The sequence below is a fragment of the Myxocyprinus asiaticus genome, chromosome 32 (assembly GCF_019703515.2).
Source record: "Myxocyprinus asiaticus isolate MX2 ecotype Aquarium Trade chromosome 32, UBuf_Myxa_2, whole genome shotgun sequence".
In the NCBI taxonomy this organism is placed as follows: domain Eukaryota; kingdom Metazoa; phylum Chordata; class Actinopteri; order Cypriniformes; family Catostomidae; genus Myxocyprinus; species Myxocyprinus asiaticus.
In genome coordinates, this window is record NC_059375.1 from 6,538,232 (window position 1) to 6,557,199 (window position 18,968).

General features: G+C 40.9%; 1 pseudogene; it reads right to left on the bottom strand.

Moving 5' to 3' along the window:
- Positions 1–8,488: 8,488 nt before the first annotated feature.
- LOC127422859 (mitochondrial thiamine pyrophosphate carrier-like) lies at positions 8,489–9,433 on the bottom strand (annotated as a pseudogene).
- Between the last annotated feature and the right edge of the window lie 9,535 nt (positions 9,434–18,968).

An 18,968-nucleotide genomic window follows, 5' to 3' on the forward strand; every position in this document is an offset into this window, starting at 1 on the left:
ATTTTTATTAGGGGTTCAAGCGCTTAGCGCTGAAACCCTATTGTAATTGTTAAGATTTTTATTATTATTATTATTAGGGGTTCAAGCCCAAAGGGTTGAAACCCTATTGTAATTAAGATTTTTAGGGGTTCAAGCGCTTAGTGCTGAAACCCTATTGTAATTGTTAAGATTTTATTATTATTATTAGGGGTTCAAGCGCTTAGCGCTGATTCCGGCAAGGGAATATGGCCGTGAATGTGGGCGGAGAGAAACCAGTCAATGGTAGCTTAGGGACAAAGCTGAGCTTTATCACGAAGCTATCTACTAACCAGAAATGTGTGCCATAATGTTTGTGAGGGGTCGCGTGCGTGTGCGTGCGTGCGTGCGTGCGTGTGTGTGTGTGTGTTTGTGTGTGGTTAGTACGAGAGAGAGAGAGAGAGAGAGAGAGAGAGAGAGAGAGAATTAAGTGACGGCCCCAAAGCCGATTTCGCGATCGTGGGAGAGAAAGCAGCTGTTAGTTTATCACTCAGAGACGCGGTGGACGGCTCGTAAACCGTCCTGCGGTCTTTGATTCTTTAATGGATAAACTCAGTTTGCCGGTCTCACCCGCGATGGCGGAAATGCACACCAGCCCAGTGTGGTTGGACTACAATACAGCAAATCAAATTCGTGATAATTAATACCCTGAGTATTAATAATGAGCGGACATGGCGGTCCGTAAACTGTTAAGCAATAACCTTGATACACAAGAATAACACACTATAATATTCTATCTATGCCCAGACATAAACCTCTTACTTGAATTGCATGAGGATGCAGAATGTGATGTGGGGGATCCGTCCTTTAACTCAGACTCGGTTCCTCGAGGCTTGGGTGAAGACGGGAGGCCGTTTCCTCGCTCTATCGGCGGGCGGTACGGCTGCTGGCGGAGACATCAGCAACGTTGATTTGAATGAAGATGGAAGAGAAATCTTTTCTCTCTTCACTTCTGCAGACAAACGGATGAAGATTCGGATTGCTCAGTGGTCTCCTTAGGATCCGTTAGAGTGTTCGGTGGACCACAGAGTAATCTCAACTCATCCAGCGAGATGGAGATTTGTATGGCCACAGTTTCAAGTCGGACGTTACTTCCTTGTGCCACGAGGCTACACCTGAGAGCAGCAATGAGCACTGTGAGCAAAGTTGCTGGAAGCATTTAAGAGGTATTTCTACTCCTGATGATGTCATGGTTGAGGTGGTTCTGTGGTGTGCCTCATCCAATAGGAGTTGAGAGTTCGATTCTTTAGTGAGCAAGGCTTCATGGGATTTGTAGTCTGTTTTGGACTCGCTTTGTTTGATTTTGGCACGGTTTTTATCAGTAAGATTTATGACTTGATATGTGGGGGCCTGAGTTAGGTTTTACGACTGTGTTAGGCCTGCCTTTGTCTTCTATCTGAATACATGAGGCCCAACACCAGTGCCAAACGATTCTATGGAGTCTCAATATCAAAAGTTATCCAAAAAAGTTTGAACTTTCGACTCGAGCTAGCTACGGTATGCGAAAACATTGGAAATAGGAAATGAGATATCTTCACCAAACTTGGCATGCTTATGTAAGAGGTCAATCTTTGGTTGCCCAGAAAAGTTGGTGTGGTTTTGCCACATGGTGGCACTGTAATACCAAAAAAACCATGAAATTGGTTGTAACTATGAAACCATTAATCCTATTGACTTCAAAATTTGCATACATTGTCTTTGTCTCAGCTGCCATCATTGTCTATATGGACATTCACATATGTTGAAAATCATGACTGCCATCGGCCAATCAAATGTTAGCAACTATTACACAAGGTTAACAATGACCAATCGGAACGAAACTTGGTGGACCTATTTGACTCTTGGTCAGAGAGGGTTGTGCAAAGTTTTTTTAAAAATCGGCCACTAGGTGGTGCTATCACGATTTTTATAGGTGTTATTGGTTGTATATAATGCAGTGTTGTGAAAAAACACAAGTAATATTTATCACCTGATAGCACTTCTCATTCTAAACAATTTTGCAGCAAGAAGCACTGGTGTCTGTCAAACCGTTCGGTAAATATTTCAGATAATGCTAAAAACCTACGTTTTTACCTACCTTGCGAACTAGTCCTAGGTTTTTGCCCGATCGGAACCAAACCAGTGCAGAAATATACTCTGGAGTCTGATTATCAATAATTATCAAAAGAAAGTTGAAATTTCGACTCACGGTCGCTAAGGGGTGCCAAAACGTTCGAAAAGGGTGGGCCATTTTTACTAAAATGGCTATAACACCTGAACGAAAGGCGATATTCTCACCAAAGTCAGTACACATGTGAAAAAACCGTGGAGTTTGGCCACTTGGTGGTGCTATAACAGGAAAAAACAGGAAAACAGCTTTAACTACGCAACCGTTAGTCTGATTGAGTTGAAAATCGGCATGCAGTGTCTTTGCCATGAAGGACATTGTCTATGAGGACATTGGCTAATCTCAAAAAACATGGCCGCCATCGGCCAATGAAGTTTGAGCACCTATTAGACAAGGTTATCGGAGGCTGATCGGCACAAAACTCGGTGGGCCTGTTCAACTCCTGTTCCTAGAAGTCTGTGAGAAATTTGAAAGAAATCAGCCAATGGATGGCGCTAACGAGTTTTACGCATCTGTAATCATGTGGTGTTTCACACATACACACAATGGCTGTGTCCCAATTCAGAGGCTGCAACCTTCGAAGGACTCGGACTTCAATTGTTAATTGGGACAGTCTAGCCTACGGAAGACTGTTCTTGTCACCTAACAACTGTGACAGCTGCCGAGTGACTGTAACGTTTGTACTGGACATTTTTGAAAGTTATATTAAATTGTATGAAAACAAAACAGGGTTCACAAACTGTCTAAATATATTCACCATGGTCCATTTCTTTATATAATAAAGAGTATAAACTAGATATAATCACATCTTAGTAAGATATAAGTCAACATTTGAACCACTTTAAAGTTTTTTTTTATTTTGTTTTATTTTTTTTTACATTTGTATCATTACATATTTGAGTAAGTTGAAACCCAATACTTACGTTTAAAAGTGTAATTCGGCAATTTCTCTAAAAAAAAAAATCCTGTCGTCACTGGCGCGCAATGAATTCTGGGGTAGGCAAGGCCACGAAGGATCCATCTGTTGTATCCTTCATTTCATGGGAAACGAAGGATGCATTTGGAGGCCACATTTGAAGGAGCTTCGAATTGGGACAGCCTTTGTCGTGCAGCAGTGACGCAATCGGCCTTCAAATGCGACCTTTGAAGGATGCAGCCTCTGAATTGAGATGCAGCTATAATTCATATAATTTGTTAGATCTCCTCATACTGAACAACTTTCCCTCAAGAACCACTGCTGTCAATCAAATCGTTCATTAAATATTCACGATTATGTAAAAAACCTACTTTTGTGAACTAGTCCTAAGTTTTTCACTCAACCTCAATAAAACCAATGCAGTACAATTCTCTGGACTCTCTAGGTCAATAATTATAAACAATTTTTTTTTAACTTTACCCTTTGGGTAGCTATAACTGTGTCATTTATAAAATGGGCGTGGTCAAGTGTACAAATAAGCCCATAATTCCTAAACAAAAACTCATGAAATTAGGTGAGCACATGCAACATATGATTCTAAACAAGCATGCAGACTTTTATGGAGATTGGAATATGTGGCGCTATGAGCTTTAAAAAGCTTTAAAAACCATGCATTTCCTTAGTAAATTGCCTGTATTGGCTGTAAATGGTCTATTCCATCTATGATCTAGGTGGTTACATGCTTGCTAAATAAAACATAATACCTTTTTATGCTTGTGCTTAAAGGCCTTAAACCGCTTGAACCCCGTTAATTGCTGCTCGCAGCTATATTTTTTCTTCTTATTCTGCCATAAAAGTGTCTGGGCGTCAGAGACCGTAAATCGTAGAGATTCCAAACTTGGCAGGATGGTTCCAAACCCCCCCCCACTACTTAGCTGTAAAAACACACATCCATCAGACACTAGGTGTCACTATTCCAAACAAAACAAAGAAAAATCACATTTTGGGCCATAAATCTTGGGTCGTAAGGGCTAGAAACAAAATTATTTTTTCCTCTGATTCCTTGCATCATGCCGAAGAGTTTTATCAAAAAGAACTCGTCCTAGGCCGTTTGCCCGATCGGAACCAAACCAGTGGATAATGATTCAGCAGAGTCCCAATATGAAAATTTATCAAAGGAATTTTTAAATTCTGATTTATCGTCAAATGGTACACCAAAACGTTCGTAGTGGGCGTGTCCATTTGACTAAAACGGTTATAACTTTTCAACGGATTGAGGTATTATCACCAAATTTGGTAAACTTATGTATGGGCTCATGCTGAGGTCACAACTTTGTCTCTTTGTGGTGCTATAATAATTAAAAAACTAAAAATGGCTCTAACTTGGAACCATTGGTCTGATCAACTTGAAATTTTGCATGTACTGTCTTTGTCCAAGGTGCCATCAAGGTCTATCAGCACAGTCGCATATCTTTAAAAACAAGGCCGCCATCGACCAATCAGCTTTCAGCAGATTGTCAGATTGTCAAAAATTTTGGCTAACCGATTAAGTCAGATTATGATATATCTTACATATAGATCAGGTGGGATTTATTCGGGGCCGTAGCTCTTCTGATAACATCCGGCGTTTTATTAATATCATGTAGTCAATAGAGAATGATCAATCTCCGGTCGCTCACTTGATGCCGAAAAGGCATTTGATATGGTAGAATTGGATTATCTTTTTAAGATTTTGGAAATGTATGGGTTCGGGAGTACATCTGTTGGTTGGATTAAGTTACTTTATAGACACACAGTAGCAGCGGTACAAACAAATGGATTAATTTCAGATTATTTTACTCTGGATGGGGGCACCCGGCAGGGTTGCCCTCTTTCCCCTTTATTGTTCTGTCTTGCCCTGGAACCATTAGCAGCCGCGATAAGGGGGAGGATGATTTTCCAGGGGTGGTGGCGGGAGGTGTGGCGCATAAGCTTCTGCTTTACGCAGATGATATTTTATTATTTGTCTCTGAACCTACTAGATCTACGCCTTGCCTCCACAGAATTATTAATTCCTTTTCTAAGTTCTCAGGATACAAAGTTAATTGGTCTAAATCTGAAGCTTTGGCTCTGACAGTGTACTGTCCAGTAACGGCTTTTCAGCCGGGCGCCTTCCAATGGCCCAAACAGGGCATTCATTATTTGGGGATTTTATTCCCAGCAAATTTGTCTGATTTAGTTAGTATTAATTTTGACCCTTTAATAAAAAGGTTTTCGAGCGATGTGAGCAGGTGGGCTTTATTACATTTATCGATGATTGGGAAGGTTAATGTTATTAAAATGAATTGTATTCCAGAATTCAACTACCTGCTACAATCTCTCCCTGTAGATGTCCCCCTCTCTTATTTCAAGCAATTTGATAGCATAGCGAAGTCCTTCATTTGGAATGGTAAACATCCCAGATTGCATTTTAATAAGTTACATAGGCCGATTGACAAAGGAGGGCTAGGCCTACCCAAGATTTTGTTTTATTACTATGCGTTCAGTCTCAGACATTTGGCTCATTGGTCACTTCCACCTGAGAGAGCCCCTCCCTGGTTTATTATTGAACAGGCAGTTCTTGCCCCTATTTTGCCATTACAAAGCATCTATCAAACTAATCAGAAAAGTTGTTACACCCTGTTATTTCGCATTTACACTCGGTATGGACTAAAGTGTCCAGATTGTTTAAATTGGACACTTATTTAAATGTTGCCTTGGCATATGGCAGAACCCAAGATTATGTATTGGCAAGTCCCCTTTCTGCTGACCAGAGTTGATTGTGAGGTGGGTTGCTACACTCAGTGACCTATATGAAAGTGGAGTGTTGAGATTGTTTGGAAACTTGGTCCAATATTTTGGGACCTCAGTTTTATAGATATTTACAATTGCGCCACCTGCTTTGTACTATTTTTGGGAGTAGCACACACCCCTTAAGGAGGCAGATGCTTTGGGAGAGGTGATTGCGGCTTTTGGAAAATGTCATGAGGCATCAGTGTACTACTCCCTGTTAATTCAGAGTATGGGGGATGGAGCTTTAACTTCTATTAAGAGATAATGGGAGAAAGATTTGAATTTGGTATTGGAGAATGGAGTGTGGACTAAGATTCTGAAAAATGTCAAGTCTGTATCTAGAGATGCAAGGGTTCACCTTATTCAGTTCAAGATTTTACATAGATTCTATTGGACCCCCTCTAGACTGTATAGGCTTGGTCTTAAAGACACACCTACCTGCTGGCGATGCCAGTCGGAGGATGGAGAAATAACCCATGTTTTTTGGGGGTGCGTTAAGATCCAAGGGTTTTGGATGAGAATTCAGAATTTTGTATGTGATGTCTTGGGCACTCAGGTTTCATTTTGCCCCAGACTCAAAATACAATGTATATATGTATTTTTATTATTATTCTCTTTTTTCCTCTTTTAGTTGTTTGTTTTTTGTTTTTGTATTGTTTTATATGTGTTCATCTAAGACCACAGGAATGTTTGTTGAGGTTTGGGGTGGGGTTGGGGAGGGGTGGTAGTGGGTGTTAAAAGTTGATTTTGTATATGTATAATTACGTTTTGTTTTCCTGTGTTTTAATAAATAAAAATGTTAATCATAAAAAAATAATGGGACTCCAGAGAATCTTTCTGCACTGGTTTGGTTCCGATCGGGTGAATGGACTTGGACTAGTTCAAATAGCTGCTAAAAGATGATTTTGTAGATGCCGGTCATGTTTTTCAAGATATGCGACTGTCCTCATAGATCTTGATGGCACCTTAGACACAGACAGTGCATGCAAAATTTCAAGTCGATCGGCCCAACCGTTCCATAGTTAGATCCATTTTTTCTTTTTTTTTTTTTTTTTTTTTTTTTTTTTTTTACAGATGAGAGTTTGTTTTTACTAATGTTGGAGAGGAATTAAAATCAAAACATAAATATGGGCATAAATATAGCAGTTAACATGCAGGTTCAAACAAGATAGTGAAGATGGAGATACATAAAACGAGTATGAGTAGATCCTAACACAAATAAATTGGTTTATCTAATAAAAAATGTTGGTAACACTTTAGAATAAGGTTGTATACATCAACAATAAGGACAAACATAAATATTAGCAGAACACAATAGTGGGAAATACTTTTGCAACATTTATACATTTTTGTTAATGTTAATTTCTACATATACTATGCATAACATTTAATTCATTTTAATGTTACAACATTACATTTTAGTACGTATTGTATGTATTATGTACTAATATGAACTATCAATGAACACTAGTATATTTACAAAATAAACATTTATTTAAGCTAGCTTAAGAATGGCTGTAAAAATTTTTTTCATTGTTAGTTCATGATACCTAATGCATTTTGTTAACATGTAGAACCTTACTGTAAGGTGTTACCAAAATTCATAAAACACCAAATGACCATCTACATTTTTTTTTTACAATGACATAAAAGATTAATAAACAATTTGTAAAAGAAAACAGACTGTAATATTTCATGTGCTTTACAGGTTGAATGGGTTTTAAAATACAAAACAATAAAACAAAGTTATAACTTTCTGACATCCAGTGTTTTTTTTGTTTTTGTATAAAAATAATAAATCAGACTCATACTAAGTGCAAACTTTAAAACCAAAACACCCAGACATTACATCAAGATGTTAAAATCTTAACATGTGTAACAATGTTTTAAAAGTATCTAGTTGGGAGCGATAAGAGGTTGAGCTCACTGTTACGTGTAAAGAGAGAACAATTCAGGCGAACGTTTGAGTTCAAGGCTTCCTTAGAGTAAGACAGAGGTAAAAATATATTTCTGGTGCAGTAAAATAGCTCTTGACTCAGTGCCTGTATTTCTACACTTCAACTATCCGTATAAACTGCACTGACTTAGGCCCAGCGGATCACCAGGCGCCCGGTCGACCGCGTTGCCTTTGTGAGTATACTTTTCTGACAGCGAACGAATAGGAACGTGTTCGACACGTGTGCACTGCAACTGCTTAGTGACACTCTTTGGGCGAATTCCAATCAAAAGTGATCATCCCTATGCCCTACTCACTCCAGAGGACAAAGCTCTTGATATGGGTACTCTGAAGAGTGCGTGGCACTACAGTTTGAATATACCCTTCATTAAAAGTCTTGTAAAAGGGCCCTTTGTGAAAAAATTTATTTTCTTACTTTTGTTTGGAACAACCCTTCGAGTGGCGCCCCCTTCCCGAAGTGCCCTTCAAGGGAGCAAAAATGTCGTTTGGAACTCGCCCTTTTAGTACAGTCAATGGCCAGCACAGATGACACGCACAGACGAAGACCACGTGTGCGAGTCAAGAAAATCTAGGCGGCTGAGACACAATTTGTGTCACACATACTGTGTGCAGAGGGATCCGCAACGAGCACACCCGAAGAATACCCTGGCCTTAAGTCATCCTAATGCATCAGATACCAGTCTCACTGGCTCCCCTTGAGGCTGACGATGGTATTGATGAATAATTCGTACCAGAAGAAGGTGAAACCAGTGGACAGAGCTGCCTTCAAGAGACTGGGCGAAAGACCCTTAAAGAAACCCTTTAGTCCCTCTTCTCTGGCTATCTTTACCACACAGTCTACAAATCCATGGTACGTCCGCACCTGTCCAAACTGTATCCTGGCCTCTTCAAATCCACCCACTTGAAGTCTCTTTTTAAACAGGTCAAAAGGTTACGTGAGAGTTTTACTGATGACTCCAGCAAAACTACCGCTGATCAGACTCTGTAAACTTCCTTTAGATTTAGTTTCCTGGGGCTGCATTAGTTTCTTTAGGACATTATAAAAGAAGAACTGCAGGCCTGCGTATGGAAACACTGCCACTAGAGTGGGTGTGAGGCCCCTGTAGAAGGCAAGGGGCCCCTCTGAGCGGTACATCATGGCCACAGCATGTCTGAGGTTACGATATATCTTGGGTTTGCCCTGAGCAGCGAAGCGTGTGCGTAGAGTATCCAACGGCTGGCAGGCCATGGTGGCGGAGCAGGCAGCCAAACCGCCACAGAGAAAATGAACTCTTGCTGTCTGGCTGTTATAGGCAGTCTTCTTATGAACCAGCTCTGTCAGGGCCTCGAAACTTGCAAACTGAACTGCCCCATAACACACGGACAACAGCTGGTCAGGAATGTGACCTTTCCAGAAAGCAGGAAGTCCTTCTTCAGTCAGAATACAGCGTGTGGCCTGCCATACACCCTAGTACTTCCCCCGATGATTATTAAAGGACACCTGCTCAATCTGCAATTGAAATCTAATTTTGATGACGTCCAGGGGGCTGATGATGGCACGGGTGACCATACCCGCTGCTGACCCGGCCAGAGCAGCTTCCTCTGGGGTGAGAGCAGCTCCGGGGGTGTTTGGATCATACCCCACCATTCCTGATCAGATCCACAAGCACAGTCTTTCTTATGTGCTCTTCAAAGTGTACTGTGTTTATCTGTAAAAATCAGCCGGTTAGTATATTCTCTTATGAATGCACAGCAGAAGTATGACATTAGAGGACACCTCATGTTCCCTTCATAGTCCTAGTTAGATCCATTTTAATGTTTATTACTATTATAGCACCACAAAGAGGTGGAGATGCACAACTGTGTACCAAATTTGGTGACAATATCTGATTCTGTTCAAGAGTTATAACCATTTTCAATCCCCAACCCCGCCCTGACCCTCAACAAACAATCCCGTGGTCACACATAAGCATACACACAAAGAAAGCAAACAAAAAACAACAAAGAAAAATATATATATATAATAAACACATTTATACCTCTAACTCTCTCTCCACTGCCCCTCCCCGAGAGCCCTCCAAAAACTCCAAATAGTTGCCCCATTTCCCAATCAACAAATCTAAGTTACCCCGACTTCTAAATGAAATGAGATCTGGGAATCCCAAAATGTTGAACCAAATTTTCAAAATATCTCAACACTCCACTCTCATATAGGTCACCGTGTGTATTAACCTCCCTCAGAATCCACTCTGACCAGCAGGAATGGTACTTATTAATACATAATTTTGGCAAATTCGGCCATATATTCGAGGCAACATTTTTGTCCATACCGAGTGCAAATGCGAGATAACGGGGTGTAACTTAACATCGTAGAGACTTCTGGTTTTGTTCATTTGACTCAGACAAAACAAACAAAAATCACATTTTGGGCCATAACCCCTGAATCATTTTGCTTTAAAAGATATGGATTCAACCACTGGAGTCGTATGGATTAATTTTATGCTGCCTTTATGTGCATTTTACAGCTTCAAAATTTTGATACCCAATTTTAAAGACATTTAGTTTAGGCAGCATCTATTCTGTCAATTTATATTATTTGGCATCCACTGGATCATTTCTGTCAATTCTGATTGTTTTGTTTATGTCTTCACATGTGCTTGGACCCCGATGATTGCCGCTTGTGGCTATATTTGTTCTTATTATTTTTTTCTGCCCTAAAAGTGTCTGGGCGTCAGAGACTGTAGGTCGTAGAGACCCCAAACTTGGCAGGATGGTGCCAAATCCCCCCCACTACTCAGGCATACAGACACACATCTGTCGGACATGTGATATGTTTTAGGTTAGAGTCCGATGAACAGTGTATGAGGAGTTAGAAAATGTAAACTTTCAATCATAAAAAAACAGATTTATTTTAAAATTTACTAAAAATAACTAGTTCTTAGAATTTTTGTCCAGTATGTGGCGCTGTTCTGAAACTGCTCAGGTAGTATCTGGGCACGATGGTTATCATGCAGGAAAGCGTTCAAGAGTTGTAAGCCAAAAATAGCCATTTTTCTATCTCCTGACCAGTAGGGGGCAGTGCACCAAAATGCTGCAGGTAACCTCAGGGCATAATGATGATAACACGTACCAAGTTTTGTCCCAATCCCTCACAGTGTTGCGGAGATACAGCCTCAAGTTAAATTTTGTGCGTTCTTTGTCGAATTCGTTGAAGCGGCATTCAAATACGGTATGGTTTATCAAAATTCTGTGAATAGCTTTTTGTCGTGAGTGCCTCTAGATGATGCAGGCCGATTTTCATGCAAATTGGACAAATGGTCTAGGAGAAGTTTGAAAAAGTAGTTTTTAAAAACATTTAAAAATGGCAGACAGGAAGTTTGCTTGATCATAACATAATTGGTATCATTGTTCTCGGCATGAACCAAGGAATCTATCAAGACCAGTCTCATGACAGTAGGCAAAAGGAGTCAATAGCTATTAGCATTTTTAGAAGTAGCATTATAATTTTTGACCACAAGGTGGCACTGTACCGAACCTTTTTGAGTCCCTTCAGAGCATGGTGCCAAAGACACATACTGAGTTTCATAACAATACGCCAAGTCGTTGGTAAAATACAGCATTTTATGTCTAAATTCAAAATGGCCGACATAGGAATTTTTCATATCGTTGGACTCGCTATACCCCACTGAATCTAATAAGACCAATTTGATGATTTTATGACAAACTGTTCAGAAGTTATAAGCAAAAATTAGCTTTATTCATATCTCGTGACCACTACATGGCACTGTTCCGAAACTGAGCAGGCATCCTCGAGTCATGGTGCCTATGACAAATAATGCGTTTGGTATGAATACGCTAAAGTGTTAAGGAGATATACCCTCACGTCTATTTTGCCGTGCTCTTGGTCGAATTCGTTGAAGCGCCATTCGAAAACGGTATGGTTTATCAAAATTCTGTGAATATATTTTTGTCATGAGTGCCTCTAGATGATGCAGGCCAGTTTTTGTGCAAATCGGACAAATGGTCTAGGAGGAGTTCGTAAAGAAGTTTTTATTCATTTTAGGTTTTTAGTATTTGCTAGGGTAAACCCATCTGGTTGCTAGGCAGTTACCAAGGTTATACTCAAAAGGCTCCTTGCTACCCTGTTAAATGAAAGAAACCCGAAGTCTCTATGATATTCTGGTGCAGAAATATGTGATTTGTTACTTGGTTGCTAGGCAGTTACCAGGTGATACTTAACATGGCTCCTTGCCATCCTGAGTGAAATAAGTCATCCCAGAAGTCTACGATGTTCTGGTGCAGAGATATGTGATTTTTTTACTTGGTTGCTAGGGTAAGCCCATCTTGTTGCTAGGCAGTTACCAAGGTGATACTTAATATGGCTCATTGCTACCCCGAGTCAAAGTAATGTAACCAGAAGTCTCTTTGATATTCTGGTGCAGAGATATGTGATTTGTTACATGGTTCCTAGGGTAACCCCATCTCGTTGCTAAGCAGTTAACAGGGTGATACTTAACATGGCTGCTTGCCATCCTGAGTGAAATAAGTAAATCCAGAAGTCTCTACGAAGTTCTTGTGCAGAGATATATGATTTGTTACTTGGTTGCTAGGGTAACCCCATCTGGTTGGTAAGCAGTTACCAGGGTGATACTTATCAAGGCTCCTTGCCATCCTGAGTGAAATAAGTCAACCCGGAAGTCTCTATGATGTTCTGGTGCAGAGATATTTGATTTGTTACTTGGTTGCTAGGATAAGCCCATGTGGTTGCTAGGCAGTTAACACTGTGAAACCAAGAAGGCTGCTTCCTGTTCTGAGTCATACAAGCCAACAATGAAGTCTCTGCGACATTCTGATCTTGAGATATCATCTAAGCGATTTTAAATGGAAGTCAGTGGGGTTTGGTTGCTAGGGTGCTCTAAATGGTTGCTAGGTTGTATGCAGTTGCTAGGGTGTTAAAGTGATGGAGTGAAAGAAAGAATAAAAAGAGTGGAGTGATGGAAAGATAGAAAAGAGAGTGACAGATAGAAAGTATGAGTGGTAGAGTGATAGTAAGTAGATTGAATCCTCTAAAGGAGTTATTACAGGGAAAAGTTTTCACACCTTGAATGGGAGTCAATTTGAAACAGTCCTGTTCGGAAGTCTGGTACGGGAATACCGGAAGACCGATCAGTTGGAAAAGAGATAGCAACCTGTGGCGAGTTTGGTGTTTGTAGCTTGAAAGCTCTAGGAGGAGATACTGTTTAAATTTTGTCTCAGAAGAAGAAGAAGAATTATAATAAGCTTAAATAGCAGATCAGTATGTTGGCTTTGTCAAGCCAACATAATTACTAGATAGTAAAGTTTGAAGACAAACTTTATGTTGGCTTGACAAAGCCTTGTCTGAAAGTTTAAAATAGTTGGAAGTTTGAAGGTCTTACAGTCAGACAGAAAGAAGGAACATCAGACAGATAGACAGCCAGCTGCAAGAAGTCCTATGCAACCCTACCCCTTGCTTGTTTTTCTGAATGGCAAATTTGTTGCTAGGGTAACCCCATTTGGTTGCTAGGCAGTTACCAAGGTGATATTGAAAAGGATCCTTGCTACCCTAGGTCAAATTAATGAAACCAGAAGTCTCTATGATGTTCTGGTGCAGAGATATGTGATTTGTTACATGGTTGCTAGGGTAACCCCATCTGGTTGCTAGGCAGTTACCAAGGTGTTACTTAATATGGCTCCTTGCCATCCTGAGTGAAATAAGTCAACCCGGAAGTCTCTACAATATTCTGGTGCAGAGATATGTGATTCGTTACTTGGTTGCTAGGATAACCCCATCTTGTTGCTATGCAGTTACCAGGGTGTGGCAGCGGGGGCGTGGTCAAGCATATCTCCGGAGAGAGAGAAAGCGGTAAGGGCGCTTACACCTGAGCTAAATTATGTCTAACACCTATCTCTAATTTCAGTGAGCACGGGGAGAGCGGCATAAATAGAGCGACACAGCACTTAGTGGAGAGAGAGACTGGATACGACAGAGCCGAGTCAGAGCAAAGATTTTTAGTAGTGAAAGTTTATTGTGAAAGCAGTGTGTGTTAGTGTTTAGTTTAGTGCTTCAAGGTAAACTGTAAAGTGGTGTGGCGAAGAGGAAAGAATAAAGCCTCACCTAAGAAGGAAAACTGCTTCTCGCCTCATCTTTTACACAGGGTGATACTTATCAAGCCTTCTTTCCATCCTGAGTGAAATAAGTCAACCCGGAAGTCTCTACGATGTTCTGGTGCAGAGATAAGTGATTTGTTACTTGGTTGCTAGGGTAACCCCATATGGTTGTTAGGCAGTTATCAGGGTGATACTTAACTTGGCTCCTTGCCATCCTGAGTGAAATAAGTCAACCTGAAAGTCTCTAAGATGTTCTGGTGTAGTGATGTGATTTGTTACTTGGTTGCTAGGGTAACCCCATCTGGTTGCTAAGCAGTTGCCAGGGTGATACTTATCAAGCCTCTTTTCCATTCTGAGTGAAATAAGTCAACCTGTAAATCTCTACGATGTTCTGGTGCAGAGATATTTGATTTGTTACTTGGTTGCTAGGGTAACCCCATCTGGTTGCTGAGCAGTTACCAGGATGATACTTATCAAGGCTCTTTGCCATCCTGAGTGAAATAACCCGTAAATCTCTACGATGTTCTGGTGCAGAGATATTTGATTTGTTACTTGGTTGCTAGGGTAACCCCATCTGGTTGCTGAGCAGTTACCAGGATGATACTTATCAAGGCTCTTTGCCATCCTGAGTGAAATAACCCGGAAATCTCTACGATGTTCTGGTGCAGAGATATTTGATTTGTTACTTGGTTGCTAGGGTAACCCCATCTGGTTGTTAGGCAGTTACCAGGGTGATACTTATCAAGCCTCTTTTCCATTCTGAGTGAAATAAGTCAACCTGTAAATCTCTACGATGTTCTGGTGAAGAGATATGTGATTAGTTACTTGGTTGCTAGGGTAACCACATCTGGTTGCTAGGTTAACACCATATGGTTGCTAAGCAGTTACCAGGGTGATACTTAGCAAGGCTCCTTGCCATCCTGAGTGAAATAAGTCAACCCGGAAGGCTCTACGATGTTCTGATGAAGAGATATGTGATTTGTTACTTGGTTGCTAGGGTAACTGCTAGGGTGCTCTAAATTGTTGCTAGGGTGTGGCTAGCCAATGACCAGAGAGATTCTTATTGGCTGATTACTAATCTGACTGAAAAGAGCCAATCCCCAAGTGTCTACGACATTCTGTTCTGAAGATATCCTTCTGAGCCATTTTGAATGGAAGACTATGGGGGCGGTTGCTAGGGTGCTGTAAATGGTTGCTAGGGCATGGCTACACCATTTCCAAGATGATCCTTAAAGACTGAGTGGTAGCGCGATTGAAATGAGCCCGCCTCCATGTCTCTATGTCATTTTGATTGGGAGATATGATTTGACAACTTTCTTGCATTGACTGCCATAGTAGGGAAAAAAAAATTTTTCATGGCCGAGACCCTTGCCATAGTATGCCTATGGGAAATTTCTGGGACGTTTTTTGCCCCCCAGGGGTGCACCGTACCCCCAATCCCTTAGAAAAGTCATAGCACAGGTGTCGTCAATAGGCCAGTCGATTTGACACCTAATTCATGGGTCTACTACAAACAGTGCGGGACATGTTAGGTGCCGAAGTTTAGTACGGAATAAGAATAAGTATGTGAGATTACAACAGTGATGCTTTGCTTCGCAAGCACCACTAATAATAATAACTAGATAGATACATTTCCTGAAGAAAATGTGAGAGGTGCTTGCCGTGGCAATATTTCTCACCACAATGTCCCACCAACTGCCCCAAGTTGAAAGAGGCAACCCCCATGACAGTAGGATGTTCTTTTGCAGAGATATTGGTGTTGTTCCATGGTTGCTAGGGTAACCCATCTGGTTGTTAGGCAGTTACCAGGGTGATACTTAACATGGCTCCTTGTCATCCTGAGTGAAATAAGTCAACCCGGAAGTCTCTACGATGTTCTGTTGCAGAGATATGTGATTTGTTACAAGTATTCACAGCGCTTCACTTTTTCCACATTTTGTTATGTTACAGCCTTATTCCACAATGGATTAAATTCATTATTTTCCTCAAAATTCTACAAACAATACCCCATAATGACAACATGAAAGAAGTTTGTTTGAAATCTTTGCAAAAGTATTAAAAATAAAAAATGAAAAAAATCACATGTACATAAGTATTCACAGCCTTTGCTCAATACTTTGTTGAAGCACCTTTGGCACTAATTACAGCCTCAAGTCTTTTTGAGTATGATGCTGCAAGCTTGGCACACCTATTTTTGGGCAGTTTCTCCCATTCTTCTTTGCAGGACATCTCAAGCTCCATCAGGTTGGATGGGGAGCGTCGGTGCACAGCCATTTTCAGATCTCTCCAGAGATGTTCAATCGGGTTCAAGTCTGGGCTCTGGCTGGGCCACTCAAGGACATTCACAGAGTTGTCCCGGAGCCACTTCTTTGTTATCTTGGCTGTGTGCTTAGTGTCGTTGTCCTGTTGGAAGATGAACCTTCGCCCCAGTCTGAGGTCCAGAGCGCTCTGGAGCAGGTTTTCATCAAGGATGTCTCTGTACATTGCTGCATTCATCTTTCCCTCGATCCTGACTAGTCTCCCAGTTCCTGCCACTGAAAAACATCCTCACAGCATGATGCTGCCACCACCATGCATCACTGTAGGGATGGTATTGGCCAGGTGATGAGCAGTGCCTGGTTTTCTCCATACATGACGCTTGCCATTCAGGCCAAAGAGTTCAATATTTGTTTCATCAGACAAGAGAATTTTGTTTCTCATGGTCTGAGAATCCTCCAGGCGGGCTGTCATGTGCCTTTTACTGAGGAGTGGCTTCCGTCTGGCCACTCTACCATACAGGCCTGATTGGTGGAGTGCTGCAGAGATGGTTGTTTTTATGGAAGGTTCAGAGCGCTCTGGAGCAGGTTTTCATCAAGGATGTCTCTGTACATTGCTGCATTCATCTTTCCCTCGATCCTGACTAGTCTCCCAGTTCCTGCCACTGAAAAACATCCCCACAGCATGATGCTGCCACCACCATGCTTCACTATTCCATTTTGGAATAAGGCTGTAACATAAAAAAATGTGGAAAAAGTGAAGCGCTGTGAATACTTTCCGGATGCACTGTAAATCAACCCGGAAGTCTCTACGATGTTCTGGTGCAGAGATATGTGATTTGTTACTCGGTTGCTAGGGTAACCACATCTGGTTGCTAGGCAGTTACCAGGGTGATACTTATCAAGGCTACATCCCATCCTGAGTGAAATAAGTCAACACGGAAGTCTCTACGATTTTCTGGTGCAGAGCTATGTGATTTGTTACTTGGTTGCTAGGGTAACCCCATCTGGTTGCTAGGCAACTGCCATGGTGATACTAAGAAGTCTGCTTGCTGTCCTGAGTCATACAAGCCGACAGTTAAGTTTCTACGACATTCTGATCCTGAGATACCCATCAAAGTGATTTGGAATGTTAGTCAGTGATGTGTTGTTTCTAGGGTGCTCTAAATGGTTGCTAGGGCGTGGATAAATAGTTTTCATGATAATACTTAAAGACTGATTTCTCACCTAATTAAAACAAACCAACTCTCATGTCTCTAGGACATTCTGATCCGAAGATATCACACTCAGCCATTTTTAATTGAAATCAATGGGGATGGTTGCTAGAGTGCTCTAAATGGTTGTTAGGGTGTAGCTAACCATTAAACAGAGTGATTCTTATCAGCTGCTTACTAACCTGTCTCAAAGGAGCCAATCCACAAGTCTCTATGACATTCTGTTCTGAAGATATCCTTCTGAGACATTTTGAATGGAAGTTAATAGGGGGTGGTTGCTAGGGTCCAATAAATGGTTGTTAGGGCGTGGCTATGCCATATCCAAGGTTATACTTAAAGAGTGATAGGTAGCCCGATTTAAATGAGCCTGCCCACATGTCTCTATGTCATTCTAATTGGGAGATGTAATCTGACAACTTTCTTGCATTGACTGCCACAGTAGGAAAAAAATACCCTATGGGATTTTTGGACGGATTTTGCCCCCCAGGGGCGCACTGTACCCCCAACCCCTAAGAAAAGTCATAGCACAGGTGTCGTCAATAGGCCGGTCGATTTGACATTTAATTCATGGGTCTACAACAAACGGTGCGGGATGAGTTAGGTGCCGAAGTTTTGTACGGAATAATAATAATAAGTATGTGAGATTATAATATTGATGCTTTGCTCTGCAAGCACCACTAATAAATATGTGAGATTATAATAGTGTTGCTTTGCTCCGCAAGCACCACTAATAATAAGTATGTGAGATTATAATAGTGATGCTTTGCTCCGCAAGCACCACTAATAATAATAATAAGAATGTGAGATTATAATAGTGATGCTTTGCTCCGCAAGCACCACTAATAATAATAATAAGTATGTGAGATTATAATAGTGATGCTTTGCTCCGCAAACACCACTAATAAGTATGTGAGATTACAACAGTGATGCTCCGCAAGCACCACTAATAAGTATGTGAGATTATAATAGTGATGCTTTGCTCTGCAAGCACCACTAATAATAATAAGCTTACTTAGTAGAACAGAACGTTGGCTTTTTCAAGAAAATCGGAAACAAATAGAGTAGGGTTCCTGCAACTTCGGTGCTTGGACCCCTAATAATAAAAAGAAAATCAGTGCAAATACAATAGCACAAATACAATACAATAAAAATAAATAAAATAAAATAAAAATAAAATAAAAATAAAATACAATAGCACTTCGTGCTTGGACCCCTAAAAATCAGTACAATTACAATAGGGTTCCAGCAGCTTCGTTGCTTGGCCCCCTAAAAAGCCTAACAAAAACAATAGGGTTTCTAGCCCTTCAGGCTTGAACTCCTAAAAATCAACAACGACGGAGGACACCGGGATTGGAGCTACACTTTTGTTAGGGCTGTTTTAAGCTACCTTGCTGCCTAATCAGTTAATGGTTTAAAAGACAGTGTCTTGGGATGATTGGAACTCTCTAATAGGAAAATCCCGAGGGAACCCATGGCCAATTCTCTTCCTGGTTTGTGGACTACCACCTGAATGGAGTCTGGAACCAAAAACAGTCCAGCGGCAATCAGTATCATCATGGCGCCTCCCAGTGGTTTGTCAGGAAAA